The following is a 6,000-nucleotide window of genomic DNA, read 5'->3' as shown; positions in this document are numbered from 1 at the left end:
GCCAGTGTCTAGGGCACGCCTCTGACCAATTAATTCAGACCCTCTGGAGTTGAAATCCAGGAATCATTATTTTTTAAAACTCCTTCATGATTCAGTTGTGCAGCCAAGGCTAAGAACCGCTGATGCAGAATGCTGTGGGGCCCATGCAGGAGAACAGTCCAGGTGTGAGCAATACCTGTCTGTGAATAGTCGTGGTCCGAGGGGATGACTGGCTCTGTCTGGAGGCAAGGAAAAACCCCCGACACCTAACAGAAAATGGGGAACTGAATTGGCTTCCATAGTCTGTCATTTAAGAAGCTGGGATTTTAAGGACTTTAAGAGGGCACCTGAGCTCCATGGGGAGGATGATGGAGGAGGACAATGGGGGATGAGGAGAGAGAGTCTGGCAGGTGTGGTTTCCCTGGGGGCTACATCAGAGAGGCTGGGGGAGGCTGGGGGTCTCTGAACCTGAGGGCTGCAAGCATTCATCGCTTCTTCACCCTCACTGCTTCTCATTCCGTGCAGCACCCTTCTCCCCATTCCAGAATATCTGTGGCTGCCCCAAATTTCCAAATGACCCTTGTCACAAACCTGTCTCCAGAACACCCAGGTACCTGATCAAAACTATGGCAAGTCCTGTAGTCGCATCTTCATTAAAGAGTAAATAACCACGACCTCTCAACAAAAGAGCTTCCAAAGTCTGTGTGTCGACATAGGAATTCCTTGCAAGCTGGTCTGACTTGTGGCTTCCTGGCTGCCCTTCTTGTGGATCCACTCAGCCCATCTGCAAGGGCCCAGGATCTGCGTCTTGCAGCGGGCATCCAGGCTATTCCAATGGCCTCGGTTCTCCAACCTCGAGCAGAGAAAGTGTAGCAGCACCTGTGGGTCTTTGACTTTTAGGGGAAATGGCTGATCACCCAGATGAAGATCTGCAAGTTGTTCTCTTATACCACATTCAACTTTATTTTTTAACATCTAGCTGTTTCTGCAGGACGGGGTTTGAGCCCATATCTGTTGTGTATTTCTATGACATTTGTGGTTGTCTTGAGTCATAAGCTGTGTATCATGTGAGTGTAAAACAAGTACTTGTCCCCAACCCCCCCCCCCCCCCAATTCCTTAATGATGAGCCTCTCTTCAAAAGCATGGTCGGACAAACTGTACAGAAGCTGTACACTAAAATTCGTATGAAACACAAAAGTGGAGCAATAATGTAATTTTCTCGATAGTATGGTTCTCCCATACTGTAGATGGCTGGTTACATAGCATCACTGACTCAGTGGACATTAACTTGAGCAAACTCTGGGATATAGTAGAGGACAGGAAAGCCTGGTGTGCTGCAGCCCATGGGGTCACAAACACCTGGACACAACTCAACAAGATCAACAAATGGTTCTCCCAGGCATGGTGGGGAGATGCCTAACAGAACTGACTCCCATGCTGGCCCTTGGACAGACCACCATGAGTGACATCACTGGTCCTTTATGTGTAGATCTCAAAGATGTTTAGGGTTGAGAGCATGGGCTGGCCTTTTCTTTGATGCATGATCTTAGCCTCCTTCAGTCCGTGCTAAACTTCTCTATATCTGAGGTTGGGTTTTCTTTAGCATGACTGGGGTCCAAGAAAATTGAGTGAAACTTGAGATTTTTTTTTTACAGTCAAGTGTATTAATATGAGGACTCTAAATCAGTATCACCAATTTTGGAGTGCCTGCTGTTGACCAGTCTTTGTAACAGAGGGATTTCAAGTTCATGTCTTGTCTACTCAACAACTCAGGATTAGTCTAGTTAATTCATGAGAAAATGGAAGTGCAAACAGGAAAGTAACCTCTTCAGTGTCAGGTAGATGATAAGTGGTCAAGTCATGATTCAGATCCAGATCTACCTGCACACAAGCCTGTGTTCTCTTTCTACTACCCTGTCTCTCTGAAAACTGCCCTGAATGAATTGAGAGTGGAAATTTTGTTGTTGTTCAGTCACTAAGTCTTGTCTGACTCTTTGCGGCCCCATGGGCTGCAGCACACCAGGCTTCCCTGTCCTTCACTATCTCCTGGAGTTTGCTCAAATTCATGTCCATTGAGTCAGTAACCATGTGGAATCTGAAGTCTACCCTAGACCGATGGAATTAAAATCTTCATGTTAAAAAGATTCCCATGAAATTTGCACACATGTCAAAGTTTGAGATTTCTTGTTCTTGAGTAACAGTTACTGGAAAAGACTGGAATATAGAATCAGAAACCTCTGATAGAACAAGAGTGTGGTAGATTTGTCTTAGATATCAGACTGTCCCACAAAACCAAATGAATTTTATGGTGTAAAGTTTAACAATACCAAGGATAGAGTTTACCTTCCAGTGCAGCCCCCTTCCTTTCCTCCTCTGCTTCCATCATCCTAATCCATAGGCAGAGACTTTCTGGAATGCCCAGGTTGGTTGTTGTGATGTGGAACTCAATGTTGGGATATAAGGGTGGCTCAGTGAGGAAGCTGAGATGTTTGGGACTGGCTAGGGCAAGGGGCGGAGAAGGCAATGGCACCCCACTCCAGTACTCTTGCCTGGAAAATCCCATGAGTAGAGGAGCCTGGTGGGCTGCAGTCCATGGGGTCGTTAAGAGTCAGACACGACTGAGCGACTTCACTTTCACTTTTCACTTTCATGCATTGGAGAAGGAAATGGCTACCCACTCCAGTGTTCTTGCCTGGAGAATCCCAGGGACGGGGGAGCCTGGTGGGCTGCTGTCTATGGGGTCCCACAGAGTCGGACACGACTGAAGTGACTTAGCAGCGGCAGGACAAGGGGACAGGATATCACCCTGGCTGTCAGTCACTTTTCAGTGTCTGAACAGCAAACCAAGGTGGAATCTGGTCTGAACCTGCAGAAAGGCCGGCTGCTTAGTTAGCAATAAATCATCACAAAGAAGGCAGGCCCTTAGTACCTGCAGCTGAGTGGAACTGAGGCCGGCCAGGCTGACTCTAGTCATTGGTGAGCATTAGTCAAGGGCTCACATGGCTGGTGTGGGAAGAATGAGTCATACTAGTTGCTGTAACAGACACTCCCTCTTGTCAAGGTTTAACCTAATGGCCGTTTACTTCTTGCTTGGGTCCTAGCCTACTGTGGGTCAGGTGGCTAGCTCAAACTTCACATCCGGGACCAGGACTGTTTCCTCTCTGTGGCTGTGCCAGTTCCTGGCTTCAGGCCTCCTTGACCTCATTCAGAACTCAAGACAGGATTGTGTGGGATGCTTTCATGAATCAGTCCTGAATTGGCATCTGTGGCTGCAACCTACACATCATCCAGAATTTGGTCATCTGGTTCTACAAAATTACAGGAGAGCCTGGGGAAATGGCAGAGAGCATTGGCTTGGTGGCCATCCAGCAGAAATCTGCTTTTGTCTGAATTCATAGAGGAACCAGGACTGCCTCACTCATCGGGAAAGTGATGAAAAAATTCCCTGTTCTTCCTGTGTTTGTTTAGGTGAAACCCATTTGTCTGAGATAAAATGTATTTTTCAGCCTGTGTTCTATATAAATGAGCATGGGGAATACAAATTTGACAATGTCCTACAACTGATGGATAAAGATTACACACTGGAAAATTCATCCGAAGACCAGAAGGAAGAGATAGGGACCCAGTTAGAGTCCTTCATGCCCTTTGACATGCCCTTTAAAATCAAGAGGCCGCACACTGGGTGGGCATTCTTTAAGAAGATCATCTATGTGTTTCCGTGGTCAGAAGAGGGCAGGAGGCACGGGAGGAAGGTGGGGAGGAAAGACTTCCAACAAGCTGGTTAGTCCAGCACGCTGCCCAGGAGAATCCCCATGGCTGAATCAGGCTGGTCAGTCTTTGGCTCCTGGCTCTTCCTGGTTGTCGAGTGTGGCCTTGATCCTGTGCTTGCTTTCTGCCTGTCTGCTGTGTCCGTCTTTCCAACCTTGCCCTGTCAGGTCTCCTTGCTCTCACATAAAGAAACCAGACATAATTTCTGCCCCAGCTCTGACCTGCTCTTAGCTCCTTTTTTTCTCCCGGATCTCACCCTGAATGTCTCATTTTCACATGTTGACCAGTTTAATGGCAGAAAGAAGGAAACCAGTCCTCACTGAGCACCTGTCATGTTCTGACTCTGTGAAACTGGCATGGTCATACCATCAGTCTTTGACATGGGTGTTAATACTTCCATTCAGAGGAAAATAGAAAAAAAAAAAACAAAACACAACACCAAAATCCTGACCCAGATGAAGGTTAAATTGTTTTTCTATGCCAACCTTCTAGTGAGGGCTGGAGTTAAACTTTGAGCCAGATATTTGACCCCAGACACTGCCCTTTTATATCCCAGTTCGGATCAGCCTGCCATGAACCCTCATTACCCCATCACCCCCACCCTGGAATTTGCCTTTATCAGTATCACCTTTGAAGCTCGGTTTTGATAGCCAGCTTTCCCAGCTGACAACAATACAGGCAGAGTCTGGCCTAGACCAGGGCAAAAACTCTGATGCTGCTGGAGACTCACAAAAGAAGAGATGAAAAATCAGTCATGGGAGCTAGAAGGAAGAGGCCAGAGCCTTTATCTTTTGCTTCTTCTCATCTTCACTTGATTTTCTGTGGGAAGCACTCAATAAATTGTTGTTCAGTGAATGGACCCAAATCCCTGTGATGTTAGCCGTGGGGCTGACCAGAGGTGAATACAGGGATTTCCTGTCTGGAGCTTTGTTAGTGACCGACAACCAACACTGAAGCGGTGGCGATCAGGGACCCAGAAAATCCTGACAAGGTCATTGCTTTCGGGAAGCCCTTCTGTTTGCTGCCCGGGGCAGCGGAGCCTAGCAGAGGAGCAGCGTGGTGAGAGGAAGCACACGGGTCTGCAGAAAGACAGATGTGTTTGAGTCCCGGCCTGACTCCTTGCTGACAGTGTGGCTTTGGGTAAGTCACAGAACAGGTGTGAGCCTCTGTTCCCTTATGTTAAAATTTTAATTAAGTAACAACTGTATTGAAAAGGCTATTGTATGGAGTGTGTGTGTGTGTGTGTGTGTGTGTGTGTGTGTGTGTGTGTGCTGGCAAACAGCAAGCTCTCAATAAATTGTAGCTATTATCTTTATTCCAAGCAGATGCAGTCTCTGCCCTGTGGAAATGTGTTCTCTGAACCAGCTAATATTTACTCTGATTCCTTACTGAAATGATAAATGGCAGTGATCGGGAAAGGTCCACTTTATGTGCAATAGGAGCTGGTGTCATCTAAGGCTTTGCTACTCAAAATTTGGTCCATGGATCAGGAGCAGAAACATCAGGCTAGAGCTTGTAAAGGCTTCAGACTCCCAGGCTCCACCCCCGACCTCTGACCCGGAAGCTGCCTTGTAACAGGAACTGCATGTCATTTATAAACATATTCAAGACCCTGGCAACATCTGCAGGCTTAGATCCCTATCTTTAAACTGCAGAGAGGACAATGCTTAATTCATAGCACAAGGAAGAAATATTGGCATTTTTCTAATTTTCTCTTTGGGGCACGGATTCGCTGTGTAGCCGAGCAACATCTGATGGGTTCTCTCCCGCCACATGGAAGAGGTATCCACCCTGTGTGCAGTGCTCATTCTTGGTGTGGTAGAGTTACAGGGAAAGAAGCTTCTCGCCTGCATTGACTCTGGGCCTCAATCTGACTGATTGCTTTTGGCGGCGCGTGGCCGGGACGCGTGGCCTCCGATGCTGAGTCAGGGCGTGCAGAGGAGGGGAGAAAGGTGTGGGTCTGCTGGCGGTGGCATCTGCAGTGGTGACCCGTGGCCTCCACGGAGCACAGTGCAATGGTTGCCATGGTAACGGCTGTGCATGGTCAGGGGTGACTAACTGAGCCGCAGGAGCTGGACCAATGGCCCCGCTGTCGCTGACACAGCAGTGTGAGTGCGGCTTGGGCTCCGCCCACAGGGGAATTTGACAGAGAGGCACATTGGAGCCTTCTTGTTCCCTGTTTGCTGTATGTCCTTCATTCTGGGGAAAACCCAGAGATCTAAAAAAACTGAAATGAAAACAATATGAAATTG

General features: G+C 47.7%; 1 long non-coding RNA gene across 1 annotated transcript in view; it reads left to right on the top strand.

Moving 5' to 3' along the window:
• Positions 1-3,147: 3,147 nt before the first annotated feature.
• Positions 3,148-6,000, top strand: part of LOC129620189 (uncharacterized) — a 152,643-nt gene continuing 149,790 nt past the window's right edge. Inside the window, exon 1 of the long non-coding RNA XR_008698426.1 lies at positions 3,148-4,888. This is a non-coding gene — a long non-coding RNA (uncharacterized LOC129620189). The remainder of the gene's footprint in view (positions 4,889-6,000) is intronic.

The sequence above is a fragment of the Bubalus kerabau genome, chromosome 9 (genome assembly GCF_029407905.1).
Source record: "Bubalus kerabau isolate K-KA32 ecotype Philippines breed swamp buffalo chromosome 9, PCC_UOA_SB_1v2, whole genome shotgun sequence".
Lineage (NCBI taxonomy): Eukaryota > Metazoa > Chordata > Mammalia > Artiodactyla > Bovidae > Bubalus > Bubalus kerabau.
Note: the sequence above shows the minus strand (reverse complement) of the source record. Positions and strands in the feature narration are given on the sequence as shown.